General features: G+C 44.9%; 1 long non-coding RNA gene across 2 annotated transcripts; it reads right to left on the bottom strand.

Annotated features, from left to right (window-relative positions):
* Window positions 1–921: 921 nt before the first annotated feature.
* On the bottom strand, window positions 922–15,182 carry LOC135448418 (uncharacterized). Of its 2 annotated transcripts, XR_010440437.1 has the most exons (5): window positions 15,026–15,182; window positions 7,874–8,042; window positions 7,009–7,137; window positions 3,995–4,108; window positions 922–2,377 (listed from the first exon to the last, which is right to left on the bottom strand). It is a non-coding gene; the product is annotated as an uncharacterized LOC135448418 (long non-coding RNA). The 2 variants fall into 2 exon arrangements; XR_010440438.1 differs by lacking the exon at window positions 7,009–7,137.
* Window positions 15,183–15,606: the final 424 nt, after the last annotated feature.

Here is a 15,606-nt window from a genome sequence, read left to right as displayed (position 1 = left end):
ACAGCATCTTGCAAAAGGGCAAGGCCATTTTTAAACACCACAGATTAGCAGAACATAGCACAATCCAAGCTTTTGCCTATTCATAGATATGACCCTCCTAAAAAGTGAGAAAAGGAAGGAAAGAAATTTTTTGTTTTCAAAAAAAGTTTGAACTCTTAAACAGCAGGATATTATGTACCTGCTATTAAGCTCCATCTGGCACTAACCATGCAGGCAAGTGACAAGCAAAGACAACTTTTTTTGGGGAGGTGGTGGGGAGTGGGGGGATAGACTGATTTTAGCAAAAGCTGTAGAACAAAAATTTGTTTGAAGTGCTTCTGCACAGCTTTTTTGTCATGCACTTCTAATTTTAAAAACTATTTTAAGATATGGTGGTAAATGTGTTAAATAGGTCACTGTCTGTGTCCAGCACAGGGATAAGAGGCTGTTTATAACTCCAACTGCAGAACTTTGGCTTTTGAGCTCAACTGGTAACTGCTTACATGGCAGGTCCCCAGTGCTTGCCCAGAAGGCAAAAGTTACAGTCAGAGAAAATAAATAAATCTGACTGCTCTCATGTTCAGCCTTGCTCCAGCTCACCAATATTTCTATACATGGCAGCCCTGGAGCTCTGGGGCACAGACACCACTGAGGAGCACATGAGGAGTGGGAAAAGCAGCCCAAAAATGTTAAAAAGCATTAGGCAAGGAGGCAAACTGGATGGTTTTCCAAGAAGATGATGATAGAAAGTAGGTGACATTTCTGCCAAAGAGGACCTGGGGTCTGCAGCTGCTCCCAGATGTGACACTTCTTGTTTGATTCAAACAGGAGCTGCAGGAGGGGTTTGAACGAGACAGACACCCAAGAGAAGGGTGAAGCAGCATCAGCATTGATCCAGCACTGCCTGGGCCAGGACAAAACTGAAAACACGAGCAATGTGACCCAGTGAACTGGTGTATTTCGGGATGGGCACAGCCTTGGCATCCACCAAGGAAAATATTCTGGCCAAAGCATGAGATGGTGGAGCTGAGTGTAAATGTGGCAGAGTGTAAATGTGTTAAATGGCCCAGCACAGAGATAAAAGGCTGATTATAACCCCATCTGCAGAACTCTAGAGCCCAGAGCTACATTTCAGAGGGTCTACTGTCCTGCACAAGTGCTTTCACATCCCACTGAGATTACTCCTACCTCTAAGCCTCACAGACTGAGAGAAACTTGTAGAGAGAGAATTATAAAGCAAGGTCTCTATTTTATCTCCCCTTGTGTCTCCCAGAGGAATTATTTAAAACAGGATCCCCAAGTTCCGTTCTGGCCATGAGGAATCCATGACTCTCATGGCTTTACCAACTTCCAAGATTTCCCTGTGCTTGGTACCACTTTATCACAGGCCAGTAGTGGACCATCAGCCCATCTGTGGGCTGCACTGCACCTTGTTTGCCCTTCAAGATCAGGGGTTTAATCACCTCTCTGATTGCCCAGGAATTAGCTAAACCACTACCTACCTCCTGTGTGGGCCAGGTGTAGCCACAAAAAGAAAGGAATCCAGGAGGTTGTGTTGCCCCAAAGTTCTGAAAGCAACATGGTGTCTGGTCCAGAAATTCCTCATTTAACAAATAAATCCTGTGGGAGTTATCAGGGAGCATGGGCAAAAATACTTCAGACACAAACTGAAAAGTTGCAGCTGATGGCTGAAATAATCTTGTGAGATGTTTCAGAGAAGCAGGAGACCAAAGGATGTGGTGACTACGCAGGAACAAGGAATTAGAGCCATAAATCCTCTCATCACATGCAGCCCTCCCTGACATAAAAATATTACAAAAAATACCCAACAGTGATGCCTGTGGGTGGTGAATGCTGTTCTGGGTCTTCACATTTCTGCTGCTCCTCTGCCCTTTTGTTCCTGCTTTTGGGTACAGCAAAAGAAGCGTGGAAACAAATCAAGAATCAGTCAAACACAGGAGGAGAAAAATCCCTGACAGCAGCTAACAGGAAACAGAACATATGTTTACTGTCATCTTCCTCCCCACATTTGAAAGGCCACCTCACTTCCAAGGAGGAGAAAAATCCTTTTGCTGAATCCCTTGGAGGAGAGAGGAGCACCTCATCAGCTGGCTGCTGGCTCAGCTCTCAGCAGTGGCTCATTTTCCTTCTGTGCCACCCTCCCCAGGGCTCTGATGGAGCCTGTGATTAATTCAGCTCTTTACTCGAGTTTAATGCTGTTCCACAGTCATTTTGTGCCAGTCGTTTCTCTCCCGTGGCAGAAAGCATCGCATTCTCATGCACGCCTCTGGGTTGTTGTCTCAGATTGATGGCTCGCTATGCTGTCAGTCCCTGAAACATCCCTTGCACAATCCACAGTCCACATCCTGCCCCTGGCCAGGGAATGGCTCAGTCACTGCTGCAAAGGAGGGAAAAGAGCCCAGCAGAGGGATATGAGACTGTTGGAACCCTGGATGATGAGAATTTTAAACTTTCTGTGCTGAAAGGCACAGAGCAGCAGGAAAACATTACATTTGACCTGGGGCAGTTCCAAAATTGATTAATATCACTGAGATTATGGGTGTGTAGTTGGTTAGAAGTGTGTGATCTCACAGGTGAAAACACTTAGATTTGGGATTTTATATGATGATATACGGGAGCAAAGATGGAGAATTTGGGGCATGGGTTAAATGTCTTTTTTGCATCTTCTTCACAAATTTGGATGGTTTTCTCTAATTGGATGAAAGATGTCTACATTTCAGGTTTTGGGTGATCATAATTGGGTTAGAAGCATAAATAATATAGATGTCAACTGTTTATTGGATAATTGGGACTTAAATAGCCTTGAACAGACACCATTTCAGGGCACTTTCTTGACTTGTTAAGGAGAGCTCACATCTCATGAGTTTGTAATAGATAAGGATATTAAACTTCAGAGTGAGACTTCAAAAACAACATTTCCTGAGTGTTATTCACCCTGACCTGGGAGCAAGAAAGAGCCTGAAATTCCAACATGGGACAACACAGCAGCCTAACCACAGAGCCCACAAACCAGAGCCCAGCTTGCAGTCACAAACCCACCTGCACATCCCTGCCTGGGGAGGCAGAGGGAGGAAAAGGAGGAGTGAAGAGCAGAAGTACCAATTTTCACTTCTGACACTCTAATTTGAGCACAGACTGCCGTGTAATCTCTTTATTCCACAAATCAAACATCATCAACAGCCCTCAATTTACCCCACAGGGGTGAGCTCTCCTACCCAAGCACAGGGCATGCAGCCAGGTCATTGGCACAACCACCTTACTGGGGCACCAGGAGGTTGTCCAGCTGTGGAACTGGACCCAACTGGAATTCATTACAGGCTGCAGGACCAGGAGGATTAAAACTGGACCATGCAGCAACTTCAAGCAAATGAAAAATTGCATTTCTGGGGCTCCTGTGTATAACACAGCACCAGACACACAAAGCAAGGAGCACTTCTACGTACTTCATTCCTTCACCAAAAGTATAATGAACAGACCATGTATATTTCCACCACCTGGTTCTCTGGTTTGTTTCAATTTTTTTCCCCAAAAAGTTCCCTTGGCCACAAGATGAAGTTATCTGTGGAATTAATTATCTGAGACAGCAGCGCTGAGAAACAGAAGAGTAAAGCTCTAAAGTGCTTCAAAAATAGAAAAATATTAAGTCAATTTAAAAAGAAATCTCAAACTTAAAATATTATATTTTAAGACAAGGGCTACCCTGTTCACTGTCACACACCAGTCACCTCAGAGAAAAAATTAATCTCACAAATAGAAGGAGAAAATCTGAGGAGCCAACCTTTCCCAAATATAGTCCATCTATATTTTCTCCTGTCCGCTCCAAAGAGAATAAAGGTTTCAGTTTTTAAATTAGTAGTTTTTACTTCATATTCTGGATACTGTTATCTCCTGGGCAGTCCCATTTAGCAGCTCTACAGCATTGTCACAGTAATTTCTGTGTGAAATCAGAGCAGAAAGTACAGGGGACATTTGGCATCATCAGGATTACACAAACCTGGAAATTTATCTCAGCTGGGATAGGAACAACAGGGTCATCAGGACATCCTTCTGTTGTTGCAGGAAGATTTCATGGCATTTCTTTTATTACAAGCTCAAATTGAACAGGTACCTACAAGATTTTCAGAGAGAGCAAGAATACAGAATTAAAGGAAAAAAACCACCTTGAGCTGACAAATTATGAGAGTATATGAAATAGAAAGAAAAACAATATTTAATGAGTGGTTATGGGACATTGTGTTTTGCTAAACATCCCTGGCCATGTGGTAACCATGACATGCCACAGCCAACACATTCACTTGTTATGGATGTTTGGCTTCAGCTGCTCACCAGAAAGATGGAAGGTGTTCTCATTGCTAGGAAATGAAAGCCTGCTAATTATTACAACTCACCAAGAGAGACTTTTTAGTGGTATTTATACATTTATTTCTGAACTGTTCACTTTCATCTCATAATTTCTATTATTTCCATAGTATCCAGAAGGAAATATCTCCATTTTATCAAGTTTCTACTAACAAATACACAACCACACACGCTTCTTTTACCCTCAGAAAAGCAATCACAGTGGCCAGGACCATCACATATAGTCTTTATATATCTGGGGTTTGTTTTCAGTCCTTGACCTTGCCTTAATTTGGACTTGAAAAAATAAGTTGGCAGCCACAGATTGTTTGATGGCTTTTCTCTCCCACACAAGTTTGGAGAGTTTATCTTGATTTTTTATCCTAGTGGAAGGCAGGGGAGTTACCAGGAAAAAAGGAAAAAGCTTTGCTTGTTATGTTTTTGCTATAGTTATTAAAAATCTTGGAGCTTTATTGTTACTATATTTGATAAAAGATAAACAGGAGCATAAACCAGTAACCATCTGGAATGAAAAAACCCTACTGCTTCTTAGAGGGAACATTATATCCTTCCTTGCATCCTTACATAATGTCTAGAGCATAACTAGAACACACCACATCTGTGCTATGTGCCACCATAATTCTGATTTTGGACAGAGCTTTTTCTTCCTCCCTGCATTTCTCCTTCATCCCCAGGAGTGAATCAGCCAGTGGTGCCTTGTGAAGGCTGACCTAGAACAGAGGCTAGACAGAGTTAAAGAATGAAGCAGGGATTTATTAGAATAGTAGGGAGTTTAAGAAAAAAGTAGGGATTTATTAGGCTGTCACTGTCATATTTTCTGAAAAATCCCTTCGCCAGGATTCCTTCTCCTGGGAAGCTGATAAGCCTCAGAGAAAAATGAAAATAATAATTATCTGATTGATTCTCCTGTTTTTTGCTGCTTTGGAATGTGGTTGGAGACTGATTATCCAACAGGTGGTTGTTTGGTTTCATGTGAATTGTTTTTACTTAATGACCAATCACCATCAGCTGTGTTGGACTCTGAGGAGTCAGTCACAAGTTTTTCATTATTATCTTTTAGCCTTCTGATGTATCTTTTCTCCATTATTTAGTATAGTTTTAGTATAGCATTCTTTAATAAAATATAATATCATGCAATAATAAATTAGCCTTCTAAAAACACGGAGTCAGATTCTCAATTCCTCCTTCATCCTGGGGACCCAGCAAATACCACATTAGGGCTCAGTGGATCTACCTTGGGCAGCACAAGAGCCCAGCCAGAACTGCACCCAAGATGGACAAAAATGGTCACAAAATGGACAACCAAACACAAGGTCTCTCACTTCTGTAAGTTCTGGTCCATTTGCATGTTGGAGTTAATTGTCCAGTTATAGTTTTAGCTTATGAAGTCCCATCCTTCTTGTTTTTCTCTCTTCAGCCCACGTTGTTTGAGCTCTTGGGCCTGAGATTTGGATCATTTGTCCTGGATCCCCAGCTAGAGAAGGAATTGTTTTGTCTCCCTACTCTGTGCAGAGAGCTCACCATCCCCTCATATGAAGCTCAGAACTACACACTAAAGCAGCACAGAATCTGAAAAATAGAAAAGCTAAAACCTGAGGCATCACCAGCAACAAACCCACCTGCACAAACTCATCCAAGTGACAAGTGACCACTAAAATGGTTTCTGACTTTCCCCTTGTTCCTGCATTCCCACCACACATCCCAGACCCCATCCCACCCCTTGCACTGTAAGTCTGCACTGCATCAGTGGAACTTTGCTTCACAAAAAGGATTCATCATGCCTTGACAGCCACTTGAAGTCATCTGAGCTTTACACACACCAGATTTTCCATGCAGGCATGTTCTGGACAGCGTTAGTGCAATGAAGGGCATTGCAGGGGGAGCACAACCAGCTCCTGCAGGAGCAGGAATCAGGAAGAACTTTAAGTATCAGTGTGAAGACATTGATATTTATAGTGCTATGACTGATGAAGAGACAATCTAATGTTGATTTAACAGGAATTTCTATTAGTCTTGGTCTGCAGTAGCAGCTCCTGGCATGTAGCTTCCAGCTACAGAAGCACTCAGGAATTCCTGAAGTTCATATTACAGGGACAGAGCATGATTTTCCAGGTTTGAGACTTCCCTGATTAACATTGATCTGTGACACTTGGGTGGCCTCAGAGAGCTCTGCACTCACTGTGAGGATGAGGTTTTTGGGACTTGCATGATCCCCTGAGCTCCAACACTACCCCAACACTGAGGGTAGGATTACAGACAACAGCTTGAGCAACACTCAAGGGGACAGCAAACTATGTCACCTGCCTCTTTTCCTTCCTGTGTTGTCCATCCTTTTATATTTTTCCATTTTTTTCTTTCCAACATGCAGGTGTTTTTTTAATACCTTTGTAGTAGAAGGAAAAATAGATCTCTTGTCTGTGAAGAATTTCATGTCAGAAATTCTGTGCTAGGAAAACATCATGTAAGGCAATGAGGAGCTGTTATGAATTCCAATATTGGACCAATATAACCTTAATACCTCCTGTAGCAATCACTCTGGCACTTGCAGCAGCCAGAAGGAACATGAGGCTCTCCTGAGCTCAAAGCTACACTCTCTGGCTCCCTGACCTCTTCCAGATGTGTCCTTTTACCTTCTCTCTCCAAAATTACCTGGAATTAGCAAGAACATGAAATATTCTGGGTTTGACAAAGGGATCTGCACCCCAAGCCAACAACTTGTCTCCTGGCACTGTAGGGCGATATATCCAGAATCAATTTTGCATCATAGACTCCAAACCACTGAAACAAACATAAAAAGGCAAGAGTCAAGAAAGCAGATAAAAAAAGACTATACTCCATACAGGCCAAGAAATCCCTAATGCTTCATGTTATACTTTGAAAAACCACTTTAGCCCAGGCCTCACTTAGTGATTGCAGACCCCATTTCAGGCCCAGATACCCAAGTGAAGCTCTGATGGAAGGTTTAGAAAAGGCCTTTTAGCCACAGACAGGGAGATCAATCTGTTTAGTCTCAGAAGGGAGAGAGTAGGAGGCAACCTGATTACACTGTCTTCGCATGGAAAAGATAACAGGCTCTTTAAAGGGATTTTTAATCTAAGAGAGCTGCTTAACAAAGTGCTCCTGGCTAGAAGCTGAGTCCAGACCAGTTCCAATTAGAAACAAGACACTTTAAAAAGGAATTTAAAATAAAAAAAAGTAACTTTTTAAAGTGGTTGTGACCACTGGGACAGTCCACTTGGAAAGGACAGTCCCTCCTCCAGGCACCCCTTAAGGAGCTCAAAAGGGAAAGCCAGCTAGAATTTACCAAAATTTCACCTACCAGCTCTGTCTGAGCTGATCTAAGCCCTCAAAATAGCTCAATTAAATATATATATATGGTGTACATATATATATATATATATATATTTTTATATACACACTAAATACATATATATATGTACTACATATATATAAATACACACTCAATAATCCTTGCTAACAATGACAATGCAGTGCTATTTAGGTCCACATTTACCTGGACTTAAGCAGCATTTGTGCCTCCATCAAAGCTGTCCTTGAAATGAGGGGACCACCCAGAACAGCCAGTCCAATGCCTTTTCACTGTGTCAATGCCTTATCCCAGCTGGTTCTTGCCTGCTGTCTTCCCTTTTGGTGTATGTTTGAACTGGAAAAGAAGCTGTCTTCTGCAGAAAAAAAAAAAAATATATATATATATATATATATATACACACATACATTTACAGCCTGCTGCAATTCTGTCCTGTTCCCACAATAGTCAGGAAGGGCAAGAGAGTGTTAAATAAATACATGCACAGTAGACAGGCTTGTAATTCACTCCATTCGTTTCATTCATTGAATCATAGCTTGGAAAAAACCTCTTAGATCATTGACTGACATGTTCACCACTACACCTTGACCCTAAACACCACACCCACACATTTTTTGAGCCCTTCCAGGGATGCTGATTCCTTGAACAGCCTGTTCCAATGCCTGCCTACCCTTTCAGTGAAAAGCTTTCCTAATATGCACTCTAAATCTGCCCTGGCACAGCTTGAGGCTGTTTCCTCCTCCTGTTGATTGTTACCTGGGAGTAGAAACCAACCCCCACCCTGGCTACAACCTCATTTCAGGGAGTTGTTGGGAGTGATGAGGTGTGATGGTGATCACAGGGGTCTAGGGGTCTTAGGATAAGGGAAGAGATGAGGATTTGACTCCGTGTTTCAGAAGGCTTGATTTATTATTTTATGATATATATTATATTAAAACTATATAGAAGACTAGAAGAAGGGATTTCACCAGAAGGCTGGCTAAGAATAGAAAAAGAAAGAATGATAACAAAGGCTTGTGGCTCGGACAGAGATTCCAAGCCAGCTGACTGTGACTGGCCATTAATTAGAAACAACCACATGAGACCATCACAGATGCACCTGTTGCATTCCACAGCAGCAGATAATCATTGGTTACATTTTGTTCCTGAGGCCTTTCAGCTTCTCAGGAGGAAAAATCCTAAGGAAAGGATTTTTCATAAAAGATGTCTGTGACAATGAGGTCCCTTCTCAGCCTCCTTTACCCAGGGTGTGCCCACCCCTGTTCCCTCAGCTGCTCCTCATGGGGCTCATGCTCCAGAGCCTTCAGCACTCATTTCTGCTGCTCAGCAGTGAGCACTGCTGGCATTGCTCACACCAGCATCACTCAGGACAGAGAGGTGTGGACACCACCACTCACAGCCTGTGAAAGCTCTGTGTGACCCTGAAGGGGTTCAGCAGGAACCAAGAGAGCTGCATGGCTGTTTCTCCTAGCACCTTCCTCCTGTATTTTTCTTCCAAAAAGAAAATTGTGCCATGGGTTCCCAGAGAAATGAGATGTCTCAAAGAATCACAGAAATGTTTCAGCTGTAAGGAATTTAAAGACTACCTAGCTCCAACCCCCCTGCCAACAACAGGGACACCTTCCACTGTTTCAGGCTGCTCAGAGCCCCATCCAAGCTGGTCTGGAACACTTCCAGGGATGGGACAGCCACAGCTTCACTGGACAACCTGGGCAAACAACTCTGAAAATATGAATGACAGGAGGACACAAGATCTCTTATGATATCACAAGATATCTGATACGGCTGTACCCCTTTCTGCAAGGGTTTCAAAGGGAGCACTTGGGTGGCCAAGCAGTGCCAGATCCCATCAGTGATTCTGAGGCACGGTGCTGTTTGATTTATTTATCAAAGCTTTTATTTTCAAAGGAGTTTAAAGGGAACCCGGTCATCTGGGAGGGGAGGGAGAGAGACACAGAAAGGTGAGTTCACATCTAGAAAGGCCTTTTCAGAATTTGAAGTTCCATGAAAGATTTCTTTAAGAAATCCCCAAAAGCTTTAACTGAAGCAGTTACACACTTCCCTGCCCCACTCCTCGCAAGAAGCACACAAACACCAAGGTGTAGAGGGATTTGTGTGCACATGCAACACCTGCAATCAATGCAGAAAACTTTATCCATGGAGAATTTTCCTGTGGTTTTAACCTGGCAGCCCTTCCTTGCTTGCTCCTCTGTCTTTTCAAAGGAGAGCACATAGCTACATGGGGGGAAAAATAAATATCACACCATAGTCTGGAAAACACAAAGCACAATTTTCCACCCCAGGTAGCTTCTACAGGCAAACAGTTCCTCAGGAGTTCGTGGAGAACAGCCACAGGTACAGTAGCCACCCTCGGTGAGGAAGGGACCCTGCTGTCACTTAGTCCCTGCACTGGAGCCCCATTCCTCCTCTTGGCCGCAGGGAACTTCTCCAGCAGAGCTGCTAAAATAACCCTGGGGTGAAGCCTTTTGTATTCTGAACGATTTGCTGCCCTCTGTAGTCTAAGCAGAGCTTTATTCAATCCACAGCAGGAACTTTACTGCTTTTAGCTGAATTCCTCCAGCAGCCATTGGAAGTGAGAGCCCAAGGTGGCACGAGAAAAAGGTGATGGGTCCAACTGGACAAACAACAAAGTCACTGTGCCAAGAGTGAATCTTCACCAGGGCAGTCATCCCAAGGGTTTCCCATCTCCAAGGAAGCCCTGCCTGAGAGTCAATCATCAAACTTCACCACCCTGCAGAGTTAGAAAGGGGACAGGCATGGCTTAAGGCAGTGCCTGTCTTGCTGCTCCTGTGTCTCCAAGCTATAGGAGCTTAAAGCTAGAATAGCAATCTGCAAAATCTGTGTGAAGCTGAAAAAAACCCCACAACAGTCTGAGCAGAGAGCCCTGGAGAGGCACAACTCTTCAGCACACTGTAACACACCTGCAGATAAAATATTTCACTTGTGAAGCTCCTGCTGCCCAACTGCACCTTTCAGTCCTGGGAGTGAAGCAGGAAAAGGGAGCCCAGCCCATTGCCAGGCTCTGCAGAAAGCTTATCCCAAGGGGACTGAGAAGGGCTTGGGTTTGGAGACCAGAGGGGCTGAGCCTCAGGGAACCACTGTCCAGCTCAGAAATAGATGGCTGGGAGTAAATTCAGGAGATCAAGGACCTCTTCATCTCCAATGGCACTAGTATTTAATTTATGTTTTTCAGCACAAAACAAACTAAAGCTTTATTTTCACAGCCCTGCTATCCTGAAAAAAAAAGACACCCTTTCCCTCCCTGCCTTTATCAGAACTAACCACAAAGCTTCCAACAGGGGAAAAAGCACTTTCACTGCAAACCAGTGAAGTTTGCAGCAGATTTCTCCCAAAAGAAAACAGATTCTGCTTTTCAGCCTTCCCCAATTACTCTGGCACAACACATCTCCTGAAGTGACAGGTGCTCTGGGTTTAGAGTAACCTAAATAGAGCCTGCAGGTAGATGCAGCCCTCCAGTGGTGAAGAGAAAGACACGCAGATATGCATTTTGTGTGTAATGAAGAAAGAATTCTTCTCTCTTTTAGTGGCCTTTGGGGGTGCCAATGGACAGAGAGCAGCAAATCCAGACCCAGCTCAAGACATCACTGCCAATCTACCCTGTGACTCTGTTCACAGGGGTTTTAGGATGAGGGAAGAGATGAAGATTTGACTCTACGCTTTAGAAGGTTTGATTTATTATTTTATGATATATATTGTATTAAAACTGTACTAAAAGAATAGAAGAAAGGATTTCATCAGAAGGCTAGCTCAGAATAGAAAAAGAAAGAGTGATAACAAAAGCCAGCTCACTGTGATTGGCCATTAATTAGAAGCAATTGCATGAGGCTAATTACAGATCTACTTGTTGCATTCTACAGCAGCAGATAAAAATTGTTTACATTTTGTTCTTGAGGCTTCTCAGGAAGAAAAATCCTAAAGAAAAGATTTTTCATAAAAGATGTCTGTGACACCACCCTAATTGCAGAGGGTCTCCCATCACCTTTGCAATGAAACAGAGCCAAAATTGATGATCAGACAACAGATCTGGGGTACCTTGGTCATTCAGGGGTCAGGGAATGTCATTATTCGCTTCCTGCAGGGTCTAACTCTTACCTGCACAAATTAGGGCTCGTTTGCTCCTTCTTCAGGTCCTTCAAGAAGTGAAGGGAGTGAAAGAGCCCAAAAAAGACAACTTCATTCACACCTTTTGGCTCTGGCCACTGCTGTTGTACTTGATGTGAACACCTAGGCAGAGCCTGGGTGCACAGTCCATTCCATCTTCTCCCAACCACCAGAGCAAGAAGGGATTTGTCCCTTGTAAATTACAGCAGCTCCTTGCATTTTGTCCTGCTCACACCAGACCTCTGCAGAGCTCAGCAAACAACACACAAATCACAGCTTAAGAGAGCAAAGGAGAGAGTTTACACCAATCTAGCAAGATTTGGGCACTCTCTGGGGCCAAAAGCTTAGGAAAAACTCAGGATGATGCTGCAAAGAGACAGCCTTGTTTGGGGGTGGCCTGTCAGTGGGCAACAGGGTCCTTTGAGCCCCAACCCACCACTGCGTCCTCACTTGAGCTCCCCCAGCTGCTCAGCCCTCCTGCTTTCCACGCAGCTCCATGACAGCAATTTTCCAGCACTCCTCCAATGTAGCAGTGCCATCTTCAGGCCCAAAACCTGCCCTGCACCGCTGGGGGAACAGGGACCTGCCTGGGAGGAAGGGACAAGGTGTCCTGGGGTCAGGCTCAGTGCCCAGGGTACCAACATTTGATTTACTACAGCTCTGCGCTACCTGCAGCTTGCCCTCGCTTTCCAGGTGATCCCAGCCCTGGGAACTGCAAATGCAAGAGCCATGTGGGTTTTTCCAGCCTCATACAAGTCTCCCTTCCATCACTGATTTTTTTTATCCCATGTGGAATCAGAGCAGACACCTCTGAGCCAGTTTGTGGTCATGTCTTCACTCAGAGCCATCTCCCAGAACACAAACTGCCAGCTAAAATAATCCCAGGAGCAGAGGAACTCATTGGTAGCAAGTGCAAGTCTTCTGGGAATTGAGAACTTCCAGACCAGGTTTTTTGTACTAATTCTGGTGCTCCCAAACTTCTTGTCCTGGTTTAGGGCAAATTTGGTAGAGAATCTCCAAAGGGGGCCCCTCCAGAAAGCAAACCCACATGGCCCCTACCCACAACCGGTTCAGGAAGGATTCCTCAAAGAGAAGTGGAAAGAACCTGTTTATTTAACAGGCACAGCATCCCCCAGCACACAGAATGAACAATACTGGGTGACACCACTCTGTCACTGCTCTGAAAAAGATGACAAATTCAGAAAGTCTCTCTGGGGGTGCTCGCTCTGTTCTCAGTCCCTCTGGCGCTGGGGCAGCTGCTGCCCAGAGTAGGCCCCGCTGGGCCACAAGGTGCAAACTCTCGGGGTTTGCCAGGCCCAGCCCGGAGCAGGCTCAAATTGGTTCCGAAAAAGTAAAGGAGAAACAGTCCAGGAAGAAATTTGGACTGTTTAGCTAAACTAGCTAACGAGCAGAAGCAAGAGCAAGCAGAAGCAAAGCAGAAGCAAGAGTGAGAGAGCAAAGCAAAAAGCAAAAGCAGCACCATATACTGGCCTGTCTCTGTGTCCCACTAGGCTGATAAGAAAACCAAACCAAAACTTTCACTCTTCAGAGCCAGTCTTGAAGGCACAGAACATAATATCCACCACAAACAGAACACATGAATGGGGATACAAGCGTCATAACATCACCCTAGGACACCTCTGCATTCTGCATCTGTCTGAGCAGCAGCCAAACACAACTTCTGTCTCCCCTCCAGAGCACACCTGTCTTCACCACAGCTATCTGCAGCTAGACCTGTGCTCCTAAAGGATACTGAGATGCCCATTAGCCTTAGACCCAAAATTTTGCAGAAAAAAAAGCAATTTACACTAATGCTGTAAGCCAGTGACCCATCTCATTGGGATCATCAGGAACAGCAATCTGATTCCATTATCAAAAGGTGGGATATCACATGGTGGGATATTTTTATGGGATATCACACTCTACACCTGGCCATGCAGGACCTGAATTAATGGCTACAAACACAGTGCAGGACCTTATGACACTGTCACACTGGGAGCATTCACAGAGTTCCACCCTGCAATTCCATCTACCTACAAAATCCCAATGTTTCCCTGGATAATCCACATTGAAATGCCACCCTTGCCTTCACTAGAGAGCTCTGGGAGAGACCCTGTCTGCCTGGGGCATGGTGCATCCAGCCTTTTGGAATGCTTTCTGGGTGTGGGATTTATGATCCCAAAACTCCTGTGGCTCCCCCCAGCAAGGACTGTGGGTCTGTTAAGGGCCCAGACTGTGCTGCGCTGCCCTACCCTGGCACTGCCAGTCCAGATCTATGGAGCAGCTGGCACAGAACCCAGGGAACTCTGTAATGGGATGGTTTCAGCGCACCTGAAATGTCTGCATGGCCCTGAGCCTCAAACACAGGAGGGAAATTACAGCTCCCCCACTAAGAACAGGGGATTCTGGCCCCTTACAGGGAGAAAGACCTTTTCCTCTCCAGCCATCCTTCCTCTCTCCTGGCAGCAGATGTTTCACACAAACCTCCTTGCAGCAAATTGGCATTGATTTCCACTGAGCAGCTTATGTCCCAAAAAAAGACTCCTTCAACCAGTAAGAGCTGCAATTTGGCACCACTCAGCCTAACTGGGGACAATTTCCCATCAGTGGCACATCAGCCTGTGGGCAGCAAGGCAGAGCAGAGCCCCTCACTGGATTAGGAGAGCTGGAAGGCTGCAGGGCTCTGCTCAGCACTCAAAGCATTACCTGGTTTGGCCATCAGCACTGCTTATCTTGGGGCCTGGATTAATTAAGCCCTGAAATGCACCCAGGGTGGGATGTAATGATGAGTTACAGCTCCCAGTTGGGTTCCCTGGGTCCTGTGCCAGGGCTAGCAGTGCCAGGGTAGGGCAGCCCAACAGCAACTTCAATTCAAAGTGGCTGTAAAGAGCTAAAAAGAAAATACAGCTGAGTGCAGAGCAAGCCCACAATGGTATGGCCATGGTATTTTCATCAGTTCCTTAAGCAGCAGAGGAATTGCCATAGAGGACCTCACCTTAAGTCTGCAGCTGAATTTGCTTTGTGGGAGGATGAGCCACACAACCTTGAAAAGATCCATAGCAAGAAAGAGTTTGCCTGTGTTGGACAACCCAGTGCCTCTGTTCTGGGAGGTGGGAAGCTGCTCCAATGCCTTTGGTTTCCACACTAAGGCAGGTCTCCACACAAATGGGCCAAGGAAGCCTCAACACATCTTACCTGTGTGGTGAATGCTCAGCGGTGGCAGCTCCTACCAAGGTGTCCAGCTGTCACAGGTGAGATGGCCACAATACACAAAGTATCACCAAACAATTTCCGAAAGCTTCAAGCCATATAGAGCAACGTAACATCACTTCAGAAGTCTGCAAGCATCGGCTCTTCTTGTTCTTTAGCCCAACCTTTTATCCCCTCCTGTTGATGCCCTGCACCTGTGTGCCCTCTGTTCCCTTTGGTGGTTGGTCAGTGCCCCGGGCACTCCATGGCTCATTGCTGTCAGTGCTGCTCACCTGCTGCTCACAGCTGTGCCCACTGGGGATGAGGCTGGCCCACAGCTACACTTCCAATTATCACAAACTGTGTGCCTAGATCCTGGAGGATGTTTTATGATTTGAATATATTTGTCTGTGCCAGAGACCCTTGGTCATTCACACAAAAACAGGTTCAAACTGCAGACATGCAGCAAGCCCATTCCTCTAAGTCATGCACATCCCCAGGCCAAGGTCTAGGTATTGATTTTGGTGCAAAAGAGGAGTGGTTCAGAGAGAGGTAAAGGTGTCTGATAAAGAACACCCCAGGGTCTG

Source organism: Zonotrichia leucophrys, chromosome 5 (genome assembly GCF_028769735.1).
Source record: "Zonotrichia leucophrys gambelii isolate GWCS_2022_RI chromosome 5, RI_Zleu_2.0, whole genome shotgun sequence".
Taxonomy (NCBI): Eukaryota; Metazoa; Chordata; class Aves; order Passeriformes; family Passerellidae; genus Zonotrichia; species Zonotrichia leucophrys.
Note: the sequence above shows the minus strand (reverse complement) of the source record. Positions and strands in the feature narration are given on the sequence as shown.